The sequence below is a fragment of the Aythya marila genome (genome assembly GCF_965140915.1).
Source record: "Aythya marila genome assembly, chromosome: 4".
Taxonomy (NCBI): Eukaryota; Metazoa; Chordata; class Aves; order Anseriformes; family Anatidae; genus Aythya; species Aythya marila.
Genome location: NC_139045.1, coordinates 13,852,259 through 13,877,468, shown reverse-complemented (window position 1 = coordinate 13,877,468; position 25,210 = coordinate 13,852,259).

The following is a 25,210-nucleotide window of genomic DNA, read 5'->3' as shown; positions in this document are numbered from 1 at the left end:
AAACATGGTCAAGAACTTTGTTATCAGTTAGCCCAATAGCAGCTGAATTGAAGAAGGTACTTTTTGGTGCTTTTAAAAAGATCTGTATATATGAAAAAAATACAGAAATAAAAGTTTAGTAATTAAAACAGCTAAGAAGCAAGGGTCATTGATCTAAACACTTGCCAAACTGTGAAATAAGTTTCTCTTTCCCCTTTGCCTTGTATTTCATACACTTTATAGCTATAATTTGTAGCAGAGAGACAGTAGATGAAGTTGTACTAGTTGATACTTGAAACATAGTATTATCACTAGATAAAATACATTTGAAAGGAGTCAATTAAGATTTTTAGAAACCGTGCCCCAAAATTAAAGCTATCTAAACATGTTCTGTTACAGATCCCTCCAATTTGAGGAATTTTGTTGCCTAGGCAACCTGGTCACAGTATGTCTCAGTTCAGAGCACGCTTGCTGTTTTAAATAGAAACACCATCCTTTTAATGCACAGCTGATTTTTAGTAAGAGATATGTCTGTGTAATACATACCGACAGACCATGCATTTGTTTTGCATTAAAGAGCCAACACACTCACGTAGTATTTTCAGAGGCAAACATGAAGTGTAAATCTAAGGATGAGCAAGCAAAACCATAACAATGTCTAAACAGCAGCAAAGCCTGACAAGCTGGGTGGGACTGGCAGCCGCATGGAGAGCCCCGCATGTATGAAAAGGTCACGCTCTTCTTATCACAGAGAGGAAAGAGATCATCAAGCGGTGTTAAAGGGACTGCATACAGCTGCTTCACACTGCTTCATTATATCCAATTAGAGACTGACCAAGCAAGGGATTCAAACGACTTTAAATTGCCACTTGGAAAGTTCCCAGCCAAAGACAGGACCATGCAGGTGTATGAGCAGATCTCCCCATAAAAATTGTCTTCCAAGCTCAGACCCAATGTTTTCTTTAGGAGTCAGGAGCACTAGCAAGTGGTGTGGTGTTACACTGTGTTGTATCTCTTGGCAAAGACATCCCTAGAAAACCTCCTGGCATTGGCCAAGCAGCAAGAAAGTAGGTGCTCAATGCAATGTTCATACCCTCTAAGTAGGCAGACACTGATTCCTACGCAGGTATTAAAATCCCTTGGGCAAAGTTGCCAGAATACATACAGCAGCTACACCGTTTTCCTACAGAATTGCAAGAAGTATGTAACACCCAACTTGGGCTAAACATTTCAAATCTTGGCCTCTTTCGAACAAGAGGTTCTTCCTCTTGATCCAAAATGGCCCTGTCAGAAAGAAACAAAGCTCAGCAGAAGATGTATGTGATGCTTCGTATTACTTAGTCATCTGGATGATAGATTTCATGTTGCATTACTTGACCAAAAAAAATAATCAGCCATTTTTTTGGGTGACGTCGTCACTGCTATCATCATCAAGTTCATCCTCTGGAGAAGTTGCAACAGAGGGACTACAAGACCTCTACGAAGAGAGCGGGACACAACAACTAGTAGGTAGGAGTTCAATCAATGGACACCACCTACATTGAAAAACCAGTCAACGGGACAACTGAGGTGACAAGGGACCTGCTTTTGTGCAGGTTTCTACATGTATTTGCAAAGAACAGCTGCCTACTTAGATATCATTTAGCCAAGTGATGCCAAGCTAATTACCTCTGAAAAGGTATGTACCTGTTCAGCCATTCAAATCACTACCAAATCCCATATTGTCCACGTGCAAGTGGAGGCCATCCACATGATGACAGGAGGAAATGGATAGTACTGAGGCAGGAGAAAGTCCTTAGCTTAATTCCAGCTGGTGTGGTTTTTAAATAGGAAATTCTGACTGCTTACAGCTGAATTTAGTTGTGGGAAGCCCTGTGTATCTCAGAAGATGTCAAGAGACTCCAAGCTCTTGTAGGCAGAACGAGGCAGAAAGCACAGAGACTTTACCCCTATTTAAACATCAGGTAAATGAAGCGTAAGTCCTCACAGGAGTGATAACATCCCAGAAATACTCATTTTTTTCCAGTTATGTTCCTATATTGTTATACATTTTTTTGCTTGATACTTGGATAACGTATAGTCATTACACAAGTTTAAGTGACTGGGCTTAGCTGCAAGCGTCATTCCAGCAATTAAGCTATTTCTCCAAATCTATAAATTCTACTTCAGAGTTGTTTGGGTGACAGGGCACCATTGATTCTCCCTTCCACAGAAAGCTTGCAAAGCAAATCAATAGGAATGTACATTTGGAGGTCCCTCTCTCTTTTCACACACAGACAAAATTAATCACTTGCCATAAATACTATCATGCTAAGATAGAAGTTTGCTTTGGAACAAGATTTTGCTAAGACACTGAATTAATTGAACAGATTTATTATCACTTGAAATGGGTAGTAAATGACAGTGACTTCAGCTTTTCCCCCCCACAAACACCATTCTCTAACCATCTTTATTTTCCTCCTTGTAATTTTCTATTTGGTTAAAAGCCTTATTTTCTAATGACACTCATACATATATAACAATCTTCCCATCACACACTGCGGGTAAGGAGCACAGGCACGAGGGATATTGAGAAATTTAGCAGAGGTAAGTGACTAATTTGATTATGACATACACGTTGGTTAAATAATTTACGATCCTCAGAGTACAGATAAGCAAACTGTTCATTTCAAATAACAGAGCTCTAACTTTCATTCCTCCTTTGATCTGAACAGAATACTTCCAAAGATTATTTATCAGTTGATTGAATCTTGTAGGGAGATGGAGGTTTTGACCTCTGCTTATTTATTCCATTTTGCTATTTAACTTCAGTTTGCTAGAAAAAACAAGGACAAGGCTGTGACAGTTCACAGAGATGCAATTTGTCTATTGAACTTAGCTTGGCATCTGTTAGACACACAAAGAAACAAAAGAAACTGCATAAATATTCATCAGCAAAGAAGTCAACCACGATACTGGATTTGAAGTATTATGCATTATTTTTGTAATGATAATAGTGATTCATCAGCCCTAATGATATCTCGGTACGTTGCCTGACTGATCTTTTACTTGTGTGAGTATAATTTATTTTTCCATTTTATGTCCTGCCTATCATTTGTTCCCAAAATATGGAAGTAGATTTACATAATAGAATTCTGCTTGGTTGTGCTGGACAGGTTGGGCTTTTTTGTTTCAGGTAATGACAGCAGTATCAGCTTGTTCTTCCCTTTGCATCTCATTTGAATAAAGCCTATAATGTGACAAGCGAAAGATGGCACTGCCTTACAACCAGCTAATTGGGAGAAGAATTATGGTGCAGGCATTAAGTAGCACGGACTCATCTTTGAAACCTATCATCACTTCCTTAGAAAAAAAATACTCTTTCAGCCTAGTTTCAAAAGCCAGCTTTATTTGTCAACTCTGTTTATTCTTATAAATGTATCTTATAATGACTTGTTTTTCTGGACTGTAAATCTGCCAGAACACAGAAAAACTATCCTGTCTTAAAAAAGGAACAATTCAACTTCATACCTTATTGCTATAGCTATCCAAGCTGGGATTTTTAACACATTGTAAAAAAGTTACATTTTTGAAAGCATGAAAAGGGCCCTGTGCCCCAGTGCCTTCTGGTGGAAAGCAGGCACCTAAATTACTCAGCATCTTTGCCTGAGACCCTTTGAAAGCTGAGGGGAGAAGGACATCAAATTCTTTTAGACAGAAGGAGAAATCAACCTGTGCTAATAAACCTGTTATATATTGCAGAGTATCTGTAGAAGTGCCTACAGATAATTCAGGGTCAGTTTAAAATGGGAACTTACTTGAGGGCTTACTTGATTTAGGGGAAGCAGGTAAAAGGCAGGAAAACACAAACTCTTTGTTGTAGTTTCCCTCTGGTCAAAGCACTGCAAAAAGAATGGGACAGACTTTATTTAAAACAAAGGTGCCCTTCCTCCTCCTCCTCACAAAAGGAAAGGGAGATCTTATTTGAAATCACTAAAAACACAAGAAAAAAGCTCTTTAACCCAAGAGGGAATGGACAAGTGAAGATGACAACTGGAGCACCAAAATACCTGCAAAGAGCTGAGTTATAGCTGCTCCTTCTCCCTGAAGGTCCCAGGAAACCTGCAGGCCTTCCTCTGGCAACCCTGGTCTTGAAAGCAGATGAAGGATCTGCCGGACTCGTGGCCAGCGTTTTACAGCTTCTTGTATGATTGAATTGTGCTCTCTGTGAGGGCAGTCAAGGAAAGGGAAAGAGACCCAGAGAGGCTGCAGGATTCAAACCCTAGTATTTCCAGTTTGTGTCCAGCGATTTTGGTAACACTTCTCTCAATACATGTTCTTTACAGCCTCACGTTTTCATCCTCAAGGTACATCGGCAACACTGCTGGAGGTGTCACAGGGGTCCCCAGCAAATACTGTCCTCGGGGCTCCTCTCACCTGCCCTTTGATGAACTTCGTCTGGTGCCAGCCACATTGCTTTGAACTGGATTAAGCATCTTGCATAATTAATACCCATCCCCTTCCCTCTGCTCATTTCAGAAAACATTTTTGCTTATCGCTTGCTTGGTTAGGAACCATGAAACCAAACAAAGTAGGTCTGGAAGGGACCCCAAGGGATCATCTCATCCATTACCCTTTCCCTAAGGTCTACAGAGTTAATAACGGAACGACAAGCTTGCAAACTCCAGCTGCCAGGCTTTGAAGGTTTGGCTACTCCTAAAGAAGTATGCTGCTCTTGTCAACATGGGAGAGTGCGTGTGTGCTTGCTGATCTGTGCAGAGATTAATTTTAAAGTGTACATTCTGCTCAGACGGCCCTCTGCTAACATTATATGCATCACTAAGCTTCATATTATGCAACCACCAGCATTTATGTTCAAAGAAAGCACTTTTTACTCATGACAAAAGGTAGCTGCTATGCTCTCATTAAAACACAAAAGCAATGAAAGATTGGTCCTTGTGCAGCATCATCTTCTGCCTATTCTGTTAAGAAATATTTATTATATTCAGGAATGCATCATTAATTTTCTGTACCTTTTTCATGTAGCATAGCTGATTTCTAACACATGTCTTTATTGGATTAGACTGCTCAGTGAGTTTTAGCTATTACCAAATACTCTCTACAGTTTCTCTACAGGTCATTCCTCTAAAGAGACAACCGTACATGAAAAAAACTCTGTTGCCTTTTCTCTCCTCCTTGTGTCATTACTATTAATATTCTGGACATTCCCATCCCTGCTAAACTGAATTTAGGGACATTATATAATGATGAGCTCTAATATCCTAAGATATTAGGATATCCTTAGATATCTAAGACTAAACTGGATCTGTTCCTTCCCAAGAAGGCAACACGTTTTTAAGTCTAATCCCAGGATCCCTGGGAAAGTCAGAGCAATCACAAACCTGTTTTAATCCAGAAAGTAGATACCAAAAATCCTACAGTATGTCAGCAGCCAAAGCAACTGGACAAAGATTACAGGCAAACTGCAATGTGACAGAGCTATCTTTAGTTAGCTGAATTTGTACACACAGCGCCATGCACCAGCTGAGTCGGATTAGCAATGCAGCCTCAGGCGTTAGACAGTATGGGCTAAAACATCGTGGAAGCAGATGTGAGCTTCATGGGCCCCAAGGGCTGGTTGCCCACACCTTGTAGCTAGCTGTGCCCCTAAATATGAAATAAAATACTTGACACTAAGGTAGGCTAAGTCATATACATCACTTTATCTAACTGGAAAACACTGAAGAAGCGTAGAGCACAACAGCGTTTCTGTACCCACAGTACCACCTGCAACATCTTTCAGGACTTTTTCCAACCATACTCAACTCACAAAGCTGAGATTTCTTATAAGTAAAAGCAGGCGTGGATCTCACATGATTAGGAGTGAATTCCTTGCAAGGGTTCTGCAAAATCCAAACCTGGGAAATGCCCAGGGCTCACCGGATTGCGGCATCTGAAACTCGTGGTTACATGGATGGTGTCTGCATGCATGCAGCTAGGAAGCAAGACACAGAGAATGTTTTCAGGATGAAAACATTGCTTCTCATTAAGAGCATTTCATTGCCCCATTATTTCCAGCATACCGCATTGAATATATCATTGATTACATCCTCCGTTATTCTAAAAATGTGCAAAAATCACGTGCAATCCCCCCAAAGGTTTGAACTTCGGCAAAAACAGTGGCTTTTTTTCCCCTTTTTTAAAGTGATTTTTTTCCTTATTGTTACAAATAACTATGTTTTGCTGCCTCATGACATTATGGAAACTTTTTACTATAGACGAAAGTTTATTTTGAAAGCATCTACCCAAACAAAAACCTCTTGTTCTGAAAGTACCAATAACACACTGCAATATTCCACTGTTTTAAACCACAAATTTTATACCCTGCTTTCTAGAAGAATTAAGAATCACTAGTAAAATTCTTCCAGGACTCTTCTACAAAATAGAGGGGGGAAAAAAATATGGAGGGTACAAGAAGAAAACTACTGGTGCTATACATATACCAGTATATAATATATATACACTACTAGTTATATATATATATATATATATATATATATATATATACACATATATCTTACATATACACATTTATATATAATTGCATATATAAGGCAGCTTTCATTGCAATTGAAGGATATTCCTACTTAATACTGAATGCCAACCTCCCATCTTTTCCTTTTTCCCATCAGACTGCAAAGCAAAATTATCCATTATGGCTAAGTATCCTCAAGCCTTGCCTAATGCATAGACAATGCTAAGATCTAGATGTAATAGTAGAGCTGTGGTACACCAAGGTGTGATCATCATCAGCAGAGAGTCTTTACAGAACCTCTCCTCAAACACGAGATCATGATTTCCAGCCCGTAAAATCTTTCACACAGGTACAGCACGAAAAGAAGAGTATAGAGTTGTGACACAAAGGATACACTGAAATAGCCTGAGTAGCAAAATCCTTGTCATTTCCATGGAAATGCCGGCAATTGATCAGAAAAATCCTGTATTTTACTGAACTCTATCTGCTCATTTGTATGAGCTGATAAGTATGATTTTAGCAGGTTAGTCATTCAGCTTGGGAAGAGCAGTTGAGAACATATCATTGCCAGAGCTGACTCCTGCACCGAGATATATTTTGAACCACGTGCTACCTTTTACAGGGGTGGATTTTACGAGTTCAAATGATATTTTGTTTCAAATCCTCATTTAAAAATAGTTTAACTTCTCAATAATAAAAGAAAGAATTTCCTCAAACTAAAGCTAGAAGAGTTACAGATAGACCACTGTGTTATATTTGCAATAAGTTTCTTTCATGGATGCTTAAGGCTTGTTTTAAAGCTTATAAGCTAGTCTTAGGCTGCACATCCAACTAGTGATGGAGGAGAATTGAAGAAAAATAACTTTTACCAGTAGTAACCAGTAGCATGCTACCAGCCTTGAAAACAAAGAGGAAGCAATGGAAAGACTCACAGACTACAAAACAGAGATCTGCATTTTGATGGAATGGTTAATACACATTCCCTGCACAGATTTCATATCTAGGAAGTAGACTGAGAGCTCCTCTGAACCTGCAAAGAAAACTTATACTGCTCAATCTGGAAGCACAGATTTATTTTGACCCCTGTTGCAGAAGTCCTTGCAGTAGCTCCTTGCTGACTGCAAAGCAGGGAAACAGCATTTTCTTCAGGCTTTGCTATGGCTGAGGTAGCCGCATTGTGTACACAGACTTCATTTTGCCTAAATGAGCAGGGTGTCTACAGCATTGCCTCCCTTCCTTTTTCCCCCCACTCCTGTCATTTCGAGGTGATGTGAATTCAGTCACACCCTTGATTACTGCGGATGGCATGCTGCAAATGCAGAGGTGTGAGACGACGTAAAATAAAGCTGTGAGCGATACAGCAATAACTGGAAGACAGGGCATCACAGAGAGAAACTTTCTTAGGAATTAAAATTAGAAGAAGAACAGAAGCTTCTTTCTTTTGCAGACTTCCATGGCAAGAATACTTAAATAAATTGTCATGAGCAGTGTTGTGATTTAGAAGCACAAAGCCTGATGGAAAAGGAGGCTGAAGGCAAGTGATGTGGATAGTGAAGAACCACTGAGTAACAGTCCTCCTCATCTTGTGACTAGTCCACGAAGTTGTGAACAAGAATCTGTGCAGCTCTGCAGTAATGTATTATTTTCTTATTATTTTATTTTAGGGAAACTGATGCCATGATAGTAGGATGCCTTTTAGGATTAGAACAGCCTTGCTCCAGTTAGAACAGAAAGGCATTTTTTTTTCCAGAGGTATCAAAATCTAATTTTCCAAGAAAAGTCAATATAAGAACTAGATCCACGTTCCTAAAGTGCCCTGGGACATTTTCTTTAGTAAAACTGCAATCTAGTCCAATCCTCACCAGCAACAAATCCCAATGCTCTGTGAGGTTTCTGATTTCTGTACAGTTTGTAAGGACCTGTGCCAAAGGAGCAACAGCAGCAGGAATCTTCAGGTTTGAGTGACGGCCTCCTCCATCCCTGGGATCATGTCCCAAAGGACAACCTAGATTAACACATAATTTGCCCACTAGTATCAAATAGAAAAACCTCTAGTTAGGTTATAAATCCACCAGGATCTTATTGTCACCTCTACAACTTATGATCAGCACTCAGCACTTGGAAAAAAAAAACTAGCCACCATGTAAAGAACAAATAGGGATTCACAAGCTTTGATGGGGATAAGGAATTACCTGTTGGAATTATTAGCTGGAATGTGTAGAAAGTTCTACAGGGATTTGATCCTCCAAAATGTTTAAACTGCTGTATTTAAATCACTTAGATGGCTCTGAAGCAAGTCTCACCCAATCATCCATAAATACCAGTTCTAGTGCTACTGAGTCAGCGCAAAGAGGCAGCCACAGAGTTCTCAGATTAAACGTAATGCGTTGATTCAAAGCAGGGGGTCACTCGCTGCACAACAATTAACCTGGGAGGTTATCAGCTGCAGTTTGTTCTGATACCCTATCACGCAGAATTGCATGCATTTCTTACGAGTCTTCCTCTTCCCTTCCTCCAAATCTATATTCCATTAAACAAGTAGTTAAATGTATACTGCTCTCAGGATAGAAAATCCTTCTGCTTTACTGTAAAGGGTTTTTTGTTGTTGTTGTTGGTTTATTTTTACTTTATTCATTTGGAGACCTATGTCATTTTGGAAGACAGCTGCAGATGAATGGATACATAAACAAGAACCTCCAGAAAAAAAAGGCTTCTTTATTTGCAAAGAGAGTATTTCTGTGGCCCAGTTTCTCTACAGACGCAGTTCCTTCACTGTCACCACAAGTTCAAAGATCTTATTCAAGTCCTCGTGCTGAAAAAAGAACTTGCCAAGTGCTAAAGAAACCACTTCTATCAACAAATATCTTTTGCTTAGTACATTTATACTGTGAATAAAAACACTCTTCTGTCTAGGTCCTCTCCCTTAGGCGGGGCTCTATATTCACTATGTGCTTCCACACAAACATCACAGGGCACTGCTGGGAACTCCGGGCTGCTGCCACACCAGGCTAGACAGACGGTGCTGAGTTTGGAGGCAGCCTTTAATGTGGCCTGCTCCCAGAACCCAAAACCTTTTTAACAGGAGAAATCAAGAGCTTACTAAGAAAAAGTTTCAAGGAAGGAAAAATAACAGCGCCATGGGTTTGGAACAAGAGCTGTCCACAATACAGGTGCTGGCAGTTTTGGAAACGTCACAGGCTTTCTGCTTACAACAGGATCACAGAGTCACTAAGATTGGAAAAGACCTCCACGATCACCTGGTCCAACCATCACCCTGCTACCAATGTCACCCATTAAACCATGTCCCCAGGCACCACGTCCAACCTTTCCTTGAACACCCCCAGGGACGGTGACTCCACCACCTCCCTGGGCAACCCGTCCCAATGCCTGACTGCTCTTTCAGAAGAAATGTCTCCTCATTGCCAACCTGAACTTCCTCTGGTGCAACTTGAGGTTATTCCCTCTAGTCCTATCAGTAGTTATCTGGGAGAAGAGGCTGACCCACAGCTTCCTTTCAGGCAGTTGCAGAGAGCAATAAGGTCTCCCCTGAGCCTCCTCTTCTCCAGACCAAACACCCCCAGTGCTCTCAGCCGCTCCTCACAGGCCTTGTGCTCCAGGCCCTTCACCAGCTTCGTAGCCCTGCTCTGGACACGCTCCAGGGCCTCGATGTCCTTCTTGTACTTATTTTCCCGAAGAATTCGGTTTAAAAGAATACTGCCAGTGCTAGACAAGAAAATGAGGCAGACCAGTAATTGTAACTGAACCGAGAAAGAAGTTATCACATGGGCTGAAAGACAAAACAAGGGAAAGGACTCACCAAGTGGAAACAAGAAGAAAGAAGTGTATTTAGATAAACAGCTCAACCTTGCTATTCACTCTTCACTAGTTATTCTGCATGACCATCTGGAAATTCCTCTGTGGTAATTCCTTTTTAACAGTTCTATAATCACATCTTAATTCGTAATTTCTTCGAAGGATTAAAAGAAATGTGTCACCTCTGCCAGCCCCATCTGTGCCCATGCAAAGGCAGCCGACGTATGTCCACAGTGTTTGTGTGCCTTGCCCAGTCACAATCAGCCTGCTAAGGCCAGCGCCGGCTGAGAGAAACTCTCCTTGAGGGTCTGCTTGCTGCACCTACCATCTCCTATCAGATGGCTTCTGTATAAATAGTGTTTTATCTTCAAGAAAATAGGTACCAACATCAAAGACTCCCGAGGCTTGGAGAGACCCAGGAGCTCATCCAGCGCTCAGGCAGGACAAGGCCTTGCTGTTATCCTGACCGGTGCCTGTCCTCAGGTTTGGGATCTCTTGGTGGACATCTCCTGTCGGGCAGTTTCCTACAAGAGCTGTCCTTACAAAATAACGTTTTCCTAATGCTTCACTTGATTATTTTTGTTTCCCACTCTGCTACTGGCGTCCCACTCCTTTTTCTTATATCCTCCATGAACATGGAAAGCAGATTTATTGCCTTCCTCACTGCAGCAGCCTTTTATTTATTTGGAGAGATATCCTCCATCATCTTCTCTCCTTTAGACTAAGTAATCCAATTTGATCTCTCCTCCAAACTAAATAAACCCTTTCCTCTCAGCAACAAAACCAAAATGTTTTGATTTTAGGCTTCTGGAAGAGCTATTTTAAACTGAAAGTCCAGATGTTTCAGCTAACACAATGTTGAAATTCAGCGCCTCAAATTTCAGGTATTTTAACGCATCAAAACAACAAAAAGAACGCGCCCACAAAACACTCTGGCATTGACAGCTTTATAGCACTTTTCACAGAGATGTTTGCTATGAAAGTTTGAGGGACTATTTTGTTAAAATATACAAGTCAACCCCCGTGAGTGTATCTCCATGAAGCATGGCCCATCTCACCAGGCAGAGGGAATAGGAGAGATGTGGCTTATTTTGGACTGCCCATGAAGCTCATGGCATGATCAGGACAAGCTGTAAAGGATGCTGCAATATCTTGCACAACCCAGTTCAGCGATGACAGCTCTGCTGAACTGCTCAAGATACCCTCCGAAACTTGGTGTAGAAATATATCAACCTAGATACACAGCACTTATTTTGGGAGGGCCTTTATGGCCAATAGACAGGCATCTCCAAAAGGTAATGAAACTGTAGGTAGGCAGTTGGAAGATCTCCTGTTCACTCTCCTATGCCAACTAGACTTCTAATTCTAAGCATCTGGGATACAGGAGGATAAATCTAGGGGTGCCCACATCTTCTGGGATGTACTTTTGTCTCAGGTGGTACTCTGAAAGGGATTGCTGTGGTGGTTTTCCGTCTTTAATACAAAATGCAGAAAAATATTTTCCATTGTACATCCCAGAGTCTTGAGGGAATTGGCTGATGTTGTCGCCACGCCACTCCCCATCATATTTAAAAAATCACAGCAGTCAGGTGAAGCCCCTTGTGACTGGAAAAAGAGAAACATCACCCCCATTTTTAAACAGGGTAGAATGGAAGACCTGAGGAACTAAAGACCAATGGAGCCTCACCTCTGTGCCTAGGAAAGTCATGGAACAAATCCTCCCGGAAGCAATGTTAAGGCACATGCAGGACAAGGAGGTGATCCAGGACAGCTAAATTTATGTACATCAGATTTCTGTTAGAAGTGTCATATGTATATCTTCTGTCCTAGTGTTTCCCTAATGTATCTGGTTCTAACTTTGCTGCTTTCATAGTTCATTCCTAACCACTCTAATTAAACTTATTGATTGCTTTAGAGGAAAGATGTGGAGGGAATGGGAATGCCTTTTACCTTACTTCTATCTCCAGACACTGTGAACAGCTGCTCCTCAGAAATAAACTTATCCTTTTAATTACTTGCATAAAATTTAGGTCAGGTGTGACCTAGAGATGATGTTAGTTAACAATGCAACAATGGATGCTTTTGGAATCTGTATTTATGGCATTTTAGTATTGAGTGTCGTGTGCCGGGAGGCTGTGCAGGAGGATCTAGTCAGCTTGCAGCTCAGCGTAAATATCTGGGCTACTACAGATTCCCAGAAGCTGCAAAGCCTACCCAGGAATCTGGAAGCTCTCAGAGGATGAGCAAATCTTTGTCACAGGCAGGCAGGAGGACCAGATGTGTGTACAAAATGTATTTTGTGGTCTCTTCCTCTTCATTCTACCATCTCAGGAAGTTCTGCAGAACAGTTTTCCACTTGCATGGCCATAAGCATGACCTCCTCGCATCTTCCTCCCAGCAAAGGTTCCGTCCCACCTGGGGATATATCCGGAGCCTCACTGACACCTGTATCTTGGCTGTCCCTCAGCTAGGCACCCCCACCCAGCTGCCAACACCTTAAAAAACAGAGGTCAGAGCAGCCAGGCTGTCCTGGCACAGGACGCAGGGGACTGTCACAGCCCCAATGCACATGGTGGCAAAATATTAGTTCCCTGATAGGTAAATCGTTACAAGGCAGGAAAAAGAACAGCTAAAGATGGGAAGTAGGGAGAATAAAACCATTTTGCTTGGAAAAGTGAAGTCCAAAGCAGAAATGATGTATTTCAGTGATCGTATATCCCAGTTTAAAGCTAATGTATCCTCCCGGCAAAAGTTGCAGCTTAACACTGAGCCATATTATTTGATATTCTTCGACATAATAGAATACATATATTTACGCATGGCTGTAAAACTGTATTATTTTTAAAAGTTATTTCATTGAAGTGATTGACCTTTTTATGTTTTACGGCTACATTTCTTATACAGCAATAGAAAAAATGACTGTAAACCATTCTATTTTAAAGTACCTGTTCATTTAAATATTATAACCTGGATGATTAAATAAAGACCACTATGCAATATTTGAGGTTGCCAAGAAAAAAAGAAATGGTCCATAAAAAAAGAACCTCAACCTTCTGCTTAGAATTCCCCTGCTATTTGTTTGCACTTAAATTTGATTTTCTTGTTTTTAATTTTATACTCCTGGGTTTTAAAATGTTCAGCAATTATCTGATTTGTAGCTACAACTGCAGCATGTTTACTTGTAAAATGTCTTTCAAATTAAGATCATTATTTGTCCTTTTAGATTTCTCCTTAACTTTGCAACTGAACGTTCACAGCTCAACAACAAGCAGCAGTATTTTTGACATTCCAAACACCTCTAATGCCAAAGCATTTTGCTGATTTAATGGCTGGTTTTGCAGGATAGAAAAATCCTAATAATTCTCAGCAAGCAGAAAATCAACAGCTATCATTTTTAAAATGGGATTTCTATAGCTCTGTCAAGTGCCCCATATTGTACAAAGGCAAGGCAATTCAATCCAGCATTTGATTTTTGCCTCTGGAGACGAATGCTTGAGACACCTTTTCCTGGGATCCAAAACGCCAAATAAAACACAGTCTAAAGGTGGTTGAGGGCCTTTAACATAAGACTTCTGTGCTAGGAGTGCCTGAATCACTTGGGCCCAAATATTCAGTAACACATTCAACACTTAGGAACTACTGCCAGATAGATACTTGCCATCAATGTCTCGGTTATAGCTGGGCTCAAGATCTAGCACTGAAAACCATCTTGGAAGCCCTAAGAGACCTGAGCAGCTCACCTATGCTCTAATCCAGTGGATAAAGTCTTCTCTCAAAACACAAGTGACTTGCAACGAACCCAACTGGTGCTCACAGCGGGCGTCCTGGCAGTCTGGGTATTCTCCTGCGTTATGGCAGAGCTGGGTGCTTAGCATTCAGGTTACACTGAGCACAAACCATGCAAGTTTACCCTTTTCCATACAGCTGGGCTCTGACATCTGGGCAGGCTGTTTCCATATCCCTTCTTTTTTTTTTTTTTTCCCTCTATTTTTCCATTTGCAGGCTCCTTGACGTTTGCACTGCAGTTGGGTGCAGCGCGTGTGCCCGATGGCACCAGCCACGTCTCACTCAGCTGCTGTGGGTGCCAAAGCAGCCCTGCCATCACCACGTCGGGGTGTCAGCTAGCTGGGGTGTACCTGCACATGCTGCCATCACACCTCTGGATGGCAGTGTACACATTGGCGCGGGGAGAGGGACAGGGCGCAGCACCACGCACATCTGAGCCGCAGCTGTAGGCACAAAAGCGAGCGGGCTGGCTGCGAGCGCATCTGTATACGCAGAGGACGTTCTGCAATCCACGGTAAAAGGCAACGGTTAGGGAAAATAATTTCACCACAAAATCCCAGAATCTTAATTTTTCACTCGAGCTTCTTCCTGAGCGCTCAGGGTGCGATTGACATTCATCACACGCAGCAGCTGCTGTGGCTACTCTGAAAGCAGTGCGGGGCTGGGGATGCAGCCGTGCACGCTGCGAGAGTTTCAATGTATTCGAGAGCCCCCACGCCAGAGCCGAAAGGGATTGCACAGGCAGTTTTCAGTACCTGAGTATCTGTTCCTTTGAATGCCTCTCCCGCCTGGCTAATTCCCAGGGGAAGGCTGCGTGTTTCAGCCCAGTAATGCTTTTGGCTGAGAAAAAGAGAATGCAGAAGCCTCCTTCTCTTTTTCCCAAGCAAAACTCCTTTGGAAAGGGGACTTATTATTCAACAACAGTGGGAACGCTCAGCCAAACCTCAGCCTACCACAACATCCCCCAGCGACCTGCGCTGCTGCCATGTCAGCACAAACCTGCGAGCTCAGCTTCCCCGACCTGCTGAAACGAGGGATCAGCTGCTGCACAGCAGGGCTGAGCTGCACCTGCCCCCACCATGGGGAAATCACTCCTCTCCTGTGTTCCCTTGGAGGTTTGGGGGGGTGTATTTTGATTTTCCTGACAGAAATATCAGATATTGTACAGCCCAGACATTTTTTTCCTAAGCCAACACTGCATCTGCAACTCTTGGAAGTTTTTACAGGTCAAAGACAAGGCTGTGAAATCCCTGGAGATCAACAGGGGGGATTCTTGTGCGACATTTAAATGCGATGCCTGTTCAGAAGGAATGTGAGAGAGCCTGAAGAGCAACATATAGGACACCACACTCCGTGTGCTATGCTTTACAGGAGGGCTGGGGAGGCCAGCAAAGCTCCCATACACAAACCAGAGGTGTGGGGAAGAGGAACGAGGAGGGACAGGCGAAGGCAAGAAGGTATTGAGCACTGCGATAGATGGCAAGAAACCTGAAGTGGTGGGAGGATACCTTTAGTTTATCGTGTTGGGAAAAACAGGCTTGTGTCAGGTTTGGCACAAAAGGAAGGGGTAATTATATAAATATAATTATATAATAAAGGTATTCAAGGCAAATACTGTACATTTATTTAAGCCAGAGAATCTACAAGCACACCCCACGCTAAATAGCCCCAGAGGCCTCCCCTAACTGAGGGCCACCTCGGCGGTCAGCTGCTTCCACCTGGCTCCCACACATCTCTCGTGACTATTCTGGAAACCAATCCAGCAAAGGCTCGGTGCCATCAGACATACTTGGAAAAAAAAAAAAAAATAATAATAACTCCGCTTTTAAACGGTGTTGCTAGTGCAGCTTGATGAAATGCGAGCTGTGCCCCCCCTCGCCCCACAGGCACACACCACCTCCTGCCATCCATCCATTGGCTTGACAAAGCAGGTAGTCACACACACTCCACATGAATGCACCCGTGGCCAGGTTGCCTTGGAAACCTCCGCTGCTACCTAATATTGTTATAATTGTCAAGAAAATATAGGTTTTCTCCAATGACTCGCAGCATGCTTCCATTTTACATAAATGCAAGCTTTCCATCTGCAGCTTTTTCTAAAGGTTTGCTTTTGCTTTGCCCACAGAAATTTCAGAGAAATTTCCTTCCTCGAAAAATTAAACTGTTGTTTAAACGTTAAAAATGCAATTGCATTAGTTGAGGGGGCTGCGCAGCAATTCCAGCTTCCCAGTATCTGCCAGGAGGGATTTCAACATTCAGGAAAAGGAGCTCTGCCATCCTCTAAGCTCATTTTATTCCATGCATGGCTCTGAGGCTAAAATTCAGCTCCAACAGAAAGGTCAGCCCAAGTGGCCCCACCTCACAACCTTGCTTAGGCTGCACGCTTGCTGGAACACCTTACACCTCTCAGTGGTGGGTCCAACACGACCAGCAGAAACCCTGAGTTGCTTTATTATATGACAACTACCAGCACGTATCAAGTCTGTTACTGGATGTACTCACCCAACACGTAGTCTTGAGGGCGGCTCTGCGGAAGACCCTTGCATGCTTGCCCAAAGGAGGTCAGTAGATGCGACAGAAAAGCTTTGGTGCGTCCCAAACTCTTGGTACCATGGTGCTGACAGATCCTAAATCCTGTGCTCCTTCAGCAGGCAGTATCCTGCAGCTACTTCTCCAGCCCAAAGGACCAGCTTGTGGTGAATGGGAAGATCAAGTTCTTGTTGTCTGATGAACAGTTTTGCCTAGAGAAGAGGCAGGCGAAAATAAGACACACTGGTGCACTGCAAGCTGATAGACTCAGTAAGAAATATTTGGACAAAGCACTTGAAAAAGGCACAGCCTTAAGCCATAACCCCCAAACGAGCAACCTGAAACACTTGGTGGTGATTGAACAGAATGCCTTAAGCCAAGCTGAAATGAAATTTTGCTTGGGAAAAGAAAGAAGAAAAAAAAAAAGTAAACCATTTCCAGTTAGCTCCAGCTGAATGTTGTGCTTCTCCTAAATAACTGGGAGATAACCTGATTTCACCCAGCTGTAATCCTGCAAGTTTGAAGTTCCCCGGCCCCCTACCAGGCAGCGTGGGGATTCCTGAGCAAGTCCTGGGGCTGGCTCAGCTGCAGCTGGGCCGGCTGATGGAGCACCCTGAGCACTTTTTCCTGGGACAGCTGCCCCAGCTGGGCATTGAGTCCAGGTGGCAACTACTGCTGCAGAGCTGGAAAGCTCCTTGCCCTGTCATCCTGCTGTTGGAAGAGGAGGGAACCCACCTTCAGCCGAAATCAAGCTGCTCAAGAGAGGGGAGTTTTAGTAAATCAAAAGCAATGCAAGCCTCTGACATACAACTTCAGATTGTCAAGTTAAAACTGGAGTAAATCAACTGTAGCAAGTCCAGGAACTATGACTTGCCCATGTACTCAGAGTTTCCATCGTGTGCCTGTGTAATACAGCTGTTCAGCAGTTTTGTTTACAGCCTCAAGCAAACCTCTTGAAACCAAACTGGCGTTTTTACATGCAAAAGCATCGACGTGTATCTTAGGAAACGAAAAAGTTCTCAACAGTCTGTTGCAATATTTTAAAAATTGTACCTGAACCTTTCTTGGGGAGACATCCTTCCAGCAAAAGATGTCTGCTTTAGCCGAATGCAATTAAGCTTCTCAAGGCAATGCTGACTGACGTTTTTCCACATTCACCTGCACAAAAGTAGGCAGAGTTTAGGAGATGCCATGGTTGCCTTAACTTGATCCAAACGGGCTGCAGCCCCATGTTTCCAAAAAGAACCCAAAGCCTACTTTTTCAATGCTCAGCCTGCATATGTGGAGTCCTATTTTTCAAAAGATCTCAGGGCTTTTCAGCAGAGGTGGCGATACAGATGCTAGGCTTTGAAAAGAGCTAACAGCTCTGGGCGAGATATTCAGGTCCCAGCATTTCCGCTCTTCAGAACACAAAGATATTTATTTTGGCTTCCAGATTAGCGTTGGCAAATTTGGCAAGTCTCCCTCAGAAAACCTTAGTAGTGATCAAGCAGAGATGCTCCAGAAGAAAATCATCTAAACTAGTGGATCTGCATTTGGGATCACAAGATACTTAGAAAAAAAAAAAAAAAGATTATAAAATGAACACAGTGAAGGTTAGTAACTCAGCAGGTGCCACCTAGTACTCATCCTTTTGGGATACCTTGTTATTTATTAAGGACCCTCTGAAGACTTCAAAACCCAACATAAAATATCAACGTACATACAATTGTTGCAAACGCAGCTACTCTCCAATACAGTGAACCCTGAATTTTTATTTTTTAATTTCTTGTGCTGTGGAAAATCAGAAAGCTTTACAGCAATCTCCAAGAATATTTGTGTTCTGTTACTAATTTGAAGTACTGACGACCTGGCTTCATACAACCTGAAAGAGATTATGAGAGTCGGGGCATTGTAGTTTCTCCTGCTGAAGATGTAAATGCTCGACTTATCAGTGAGGTTCTTTTATACTGCTATGACTGCTTTGAGTTGCTCTATTGTTGTTTAGGGGCACGACAGGATTTTTTTTTCCTTCAGGCCTTGCTCTGTGCTCATGTTCTTTACCTTTCTGATCAGAACAAAATGCTGGGCTGATGATACACAGCAGCAGGAAAACGTTCCGATGGACCAGCTGTTTTCTTAAATGACATTGTTTTGGGAAATATGCCAGTTTAGATAGAAAAGAAACTGTCTGACATGAAATAATATGCTGAATGCTTTATCACTGTGTTTTCTTGGTCTGAATTTCTTATTTCACTCCCACTTTTATATTCATCAGTTTGAGTCCTGCATCTCATAATATATATACAATACATCTTTATTTATTGATCTCCTTCAACCCCCTAATCACTTCAGTGATTCCAATGAGGCAATTTCACTAAACTCCATCTAAAAGCTACATTTAGGAAGCAAAAGTAGCCAAACATCAACATCTGTAGTGAAGGGCATGTAGGAATTAGGGCTTTTGTCCTGACCTGTTTTAAATAGCTAGGGAAATGTCCTATTACACTTACAAAGAGCAAGGTGGAGCTTATAACTACAAATACAAAGCATGCATTAACTTTACTCTGTGTAATACTCTCCTTCTCTCCTTTTCTTTTTTTTTTTTTTTTGTAGTAAATGCCAGCAAGGTGCTAACCCAGGCTGGCTATGTGCTGCAGTGATTTGAGAAGAAAAGCAGCAGCCAGCTGCAGGAGGTTCTGCAGGATGGGGAGCAGAAGAAGGCTTCAAATTCAGCAGATGGCATGCACAGGCGCTGTGCCAGCCTACTGGGGCACTACCTGGTGTGCCTAAGGGATCACTTGCTGCATTTTTTATCAAGCTGAGAATGAGAGACATTTTGTTTTATGATCCTTTCTCTCCTCTATGTGATTTTGCTTTTAGCCACCAGACAACGGCAGTGCTCTTCTCTAGAGTGCAAAAGATTCAGCAATAATAGGAGTCCAGGAGAAAAAAAAAATGAAAAAAAAAAAGGAGGAATCTGTTGTTTTTCTGTAACAACTGGTCATCTCAAACCTGCAACCTGCCAGCCTCCTGTGATTGCTAATAGCTCTGTTTACTTGGAGCCAGACCACAGTGGCGTATTTGGACCACAAACTGGGCTGGCATCATGTAAGTGTGTAAAGAAGCAGTATTTATCATTGTCATGATTTTGTTGCTTTCCCCCACACTTGTAAGAATTGATAACAAGTGACTCGGAGACAGCACAGCTGGCCTGTGAGATGTCTCTGCATGAGCAAAGGAATGGCTCTGTTCAGAGAACAGGAGCAAGTTATTCCTCTCAATCTATAAACAAGTGCCATGATAATGGAAAAACAGCATTTGCCCTTGCACCTTTTCCCTTTGTGTGGGCTCAGGGCTTTACCTTTCCATATATTCCCTGGGGCAGATCTGAGGTAAGTGATCACAACTGTATGGTTTGAATGGCAGAGAAGTCCTGTGTCCCATCCCGTCCCCCCACATCTGTACATCTGGACTGTCCTGAGCGAGGGCAGAGAAGAATGCTGGACATTTATCCTACCAACATGGCAGCCAACATGTAAGGCTCTACTATCTGCAGTTAAGTGGGTGCAGAAGTCTCTTTCACTTTGAAAATGAGGAATAAACCAAGTGATACTTACTAATAAGGACACTTGATACAAAAAAATCCTTACAGGTTTCTTGACTGAGTCTGATGTGAAATTTGCTTATGCCATAATTGACATCCATCACCCTCAGGTTGAATATGTGGACAAATAAATAAACAACCCTCTTCTCCTTCCTTTTGTGGTTCAATCGATGTAGCATTTTTCCCTCCCATTTTATTCAGGTGTAACATAGGACACCAACAAAACCACCCTCTACTCAAATCCAGCTCAGCAAGAGTAAATCTTTTCTCCTGGGAAGCTTTGCAGCAAAGCAATAGAGAATTTCGCTGCAAGTCTAAGGTAAATTGACTCAAGCTGCCTCAGAGACACTTACCTAAATCACCCTTCTTGTAGTGCAGGCACAACTATCCTTCATTTTCACAAGCACTAAAAATAAAACAGAACCATTGAATTCATTTCTTCACAAATAAAGAGATGTTGGAAAGCAAACTCAAGTTAACCACTTGAAAAATACTTTCGTAGTGTTGCAATTCAAAATAAAAAGGAAAAGAAAAAAATAAAAAAAGGAAAAGAAAGATTTAATATTAAATTGCATTGGCCAATAATCTGATAATCAGTCGATTGAAGTTCTTTGTGAATAATACCCTCCTACGTAATGGCAGCCCACATACATTACCTTGACACTCTGCAGTAAGTGGGTCTTTGCCCTCTCATTACAAAATAAAAGATATAATATTTTAATGTAAAGGGTAATTCCAGGTTTGATAACATCAGGCAGTTAGTAGCTACATTCTAATACTACAACAGTATCATTCAGGTTTCCTCTCTTGAAAAAAAAAAAAAAAAAAAACACCTTTTTGTCACGCAAGGCAATATAAGATGTTTCGATGCTTTTGTGAGAAAAATGATACAGACGTTAAGTTAGAGGCATGAAAGATTACCCGTGTTCAACTATAAAACCAGGCACATCCAAAATATTCTCTTTCAATTTGCATTTCTTTTGATCCACTAGACTTTGGCTGAGACAAGAGAGGAAATTAAGTCAAAGACAGATTCCCTTCCAATTAAAATCTAGTAGGGACAGGAGGATTAATCTTCTGTCCTGCTTTGTCCAGGCTGTGTGCCCTGTGGCTGCTGGGTGCAGTGCTGTGGGGTGATGAATTGCACCCACAGACTCACATGGAAAGAGAGTGGCCCTCAAGGTCACGGAGTTGATCGTGGCTACTGTGTGCAGGTCCCCAGGGGTGAATTTCTCTCAGGCATCACTCTGCTTTTGCTCAAAAGCCCTCAACCCCAACAAACAGGCATGGAAAAGATATGCCCAGATATTTTGGGCTTTGCACTTTGCTGAAGGGGTCATCAGGGAGGGGGGGGAAGGAGCTTCTGCAAACACGTCCCTTTGAGTGGGAACTCCTGGTGCATCTGCCAGTGCCAGCAGGCTGCGGGGTGAGGAGCTCCGAGCCTTCCCTTCATCCCCCCCCAGCATCCAGGCTGAGTGCATCACTTCCTATCAGCATTATTAACTGATTTGGGATGGTAGGACTCAAAGTTAGGGATGATTTATTGATGGAGACCTCTCCACAGAGTGTGACACACTGCATCCCACCCTCCTCTTTTCAAAAACAAACCTATTGTCTTCTGCTGAAGCCAAGAAGGGGTTAAAGCTGCCTGTGCAGCTGATACATGGTAGGATTTAAAGCTGTCAGCAGTAAAGCCCACATCATTCATATGTGTATGTACATTAGGGTTTAAATATGGATGCCAAAAATGAAAATGCAGCTTACTGAAGAAAGGAAGAACATATTTCCTAATATAGATCAATTTTCCCATTTCTGGAAGAAAATGGTTGAATTAGCAGCACCTGCAAAGGCAGAAAAAACAAGAAAAGTAAAAGAATCATGGATAATTAATACTCTGAAGGCAAAGACATCTTTTATGGAAAAACATAATGGGCCAGAAATTCAGCTGCTGTATATTAGCTGATTTACATCAGCTGAGGAATGTGGTTCAGTATGATTTAACAGTTTCCTTATGTTACCTGGGAGATACGTGCTTCAAAATATATAGAGAGCTTAACATGCATTGTCTGTCATGTTTTGTTGATTAATAAATTCAGATATTGTTGCTATTATTTAATATAGAGAGTCATTACACAGTAAATTAGAATACAACAAAACATTAAACGCAGCAAAGCATTACTTAAGCATAATCTCTTAAAACCAAAGCAAATGAAGCGAATCAATTTTAAAGGTCATTAAGGGTAGCTGAAGTCCTAAGATTGAAATTACCAAATTATCTCAGGTTCCAGGCTGCTCCTAGGACAGCCAGTGGACAGGGCAGAGATAGAGGCAGCATTTCCATTTTTTCTCCCACAGGACACCCTGCACCTCTCTGTCGGGGTGAGCTGATCCTATTATGGTCGTACTCTTTAGGTGGAATGGGCTGGGAAGTTTCTGGCCCGGGTTTTCTAGAGGCATGAGTTTGCATGGTTGCACTATGAATGTCTGAGGCAGAAATCTCCAAGATGAGTCCCAGCAAGCTGTGAAAACTGGGAGTAAGTGGAAGGTTCTTGTGGTCCCTCATGACATGTGTCCTGCCAGGTGGCTGAGCGGGGTAGGGCAGCTCAGAACGAGCCTCAAACCATGCTGTCTCCCAGCCTGGGCATCCATTAGCAGATGGCAGAGGGATGGACTCAGGGACAGGGAGCTGAAGATGAGGGAGAAAGGAGACCAGGTTGATGAGGGCAAATTGGAACAAGTGGCTGGAGGAGAGAGGGAGGTAGTGGAGAGAATCCCCTTCAGCACTGAGAAACATTAACAGCTGGATTTTTCCAAATATAGAAAATAAGGGATGTGGCAGGGTAACTGAAACATTCATTTTTTTAATATTTCAATAATTCAATATTGCATTTTCCTTGGCAGGACAGTGGCCTGCAAGAGAGACAGCTGCAAGTTGGCCAAATTTCCTTGGAATACCCTATTTTGCCTTCAGGGCAATGTTTCCCCAGAGCCAGGGTGGCAGCTGGGGAATTAGGGTCCCTTAACGCTGCCTCTTCCAAGAGCAGGAATCACAACACTCCTCTGCAAAACAGCAACAGACTGAAAGCTCGCACCCCACATCACAAAGATCACTGCGGGAAAGGAAAACACTACGAAATGTAAAGTGCATCCCAGACGAATCTTACCAATGCGGGTGATATAATCCCTCTGTAAATGAGTTCTCCTGATGTGAAACATACAGCTGCCAAAACAATTCATCTCACTAAAAGGACTGTTATTTTTTTATTGACTAAATGGCTAAAATAAAGGATACATGTGCCCTCTTTTTGCATCAAGCACAGATACACAGGATCACGGGCTATTGAACAAGGGCCATGTTCTGCCCTGCGATGTGGAAGCTTGATGCAGCTTTTGAAAGGAGGGGTTGCTGCAGATTTACAAGGACCATCAATTGCCAGTTTGTTTTGCAAGCAAACTTTCCCCCGTTAACTGCTGCACTTACAGCTGCTCCCTTCCAAAAGCCAGCAACGACTGCTTCTGTAGGAGTCCATGCTTTATAGCAACATCATCAGGAAAATGCACATCCTGAAATTTTCCCACTGTGCTCAGGCACAAGTCCTCTCTACCTCCCTTTCATAGAAGAAGGGCCATGCGCTAAAAGGAGGAGGAAACACACCTGAGGTACGTAGCCCGGTCTGTCAAGGGGGACACAACCAAACACAAAACTTTCATTAAACGCTGGGGAACAGAAGAGCATCTGGCTGAGCATCCGATATAAACCCCTTTGATTTCCTACATTTGCTTGATGGCTCGGAGGAAGCTATGATAAATAAAAGGTTCAGCTTTAGTTCAGTAAAATCAATGTCTAAAATCCTCATTTTATGGCTCAGACTGCCAACTAAAGATGTGGTGAATACCTGCTGGCTCCTGCCTGAGTGCACGCTCTCAGGAGCTCGCAGTCATTTGCTGTGTTCTGGCATCTCAGGGCCACCACTCATGCAGTGTCCTGTGGACTGGACTTCTGCCCTTGGTGAAGATGGCCCAGAACAACAAACTCCTCGGACTTTGTGAAGACCGTGGTGGTAGGCTCAGAAAACATTTTGGGTATTTCACTGCAGTGGGAATAAGTAGGACTGAAAAAAGGTAGGATGGGTTGGCAAAGAAATTCCTTACAGCACAGGAGAAAATAGGCTTGTGGTTTGCACGTGCAATAGGCAATGGACCTAGCTTTACATAGCTTTCTGCAGCAGTACAGCTTTCCAGGTGGTGATTTCCATGTCTTTCAGAACCTTTAGGAACGTAATGGAAAAGGACCTTCTGCCAGGCTTCAAAGCTAAGATTAAAACATGGGCCATCGGTGAACAGAAAACATTTGCTTATGCCTGCATCACAGACAAATTTCTGCAGTGGCACTTTCTTCTAATGCAGTAGGACTTGGATGCACTTTTTTTCTAGGATAATACAGGCACTTCCCAATGCAAACCACAGTGGGTTCCCTCTTCCCACTGGCATTTGACAAACAGTATCTTTAACTGGTGAAAATTTCTTCAAAGGGTGAACCAAATCCCAGCCTTTTGTGCACACCCAAGACAGAACAGCACCTACAGGTGCTGAGCACGTCATCCAGCTAAGGTGAGGCTCTTGTACACTACAGACTGCAATACACACACACATATACCAGTACGTACACAAGCAATTTCCTAAAATCAATGTATCCAAATGATCACATTTTCCTGCTTTCTGAGCTGAATTCTCAAGCTCCTGTTGAATCTGGGAAAGACACAGGGAGATCAGGCCACAGGAAGAAGTAGACTTCTAATTACCTTACACAGTGGTGTCAAAGGTTCTGAGGGGAGGCTAAACACTCACCTGCCTGCCTCCCTCCCTCCTCAATAAGCCTGCCAAATCGTGATATGAACAGTGGCTGGAATATGATGCCAGTGCACATCTTCACTGTGGATTACAGCAGATTTGAAAAGCCCAGGAGCTACCTTGAACCTAATTCCCCCACAAAGGGTAGTGCC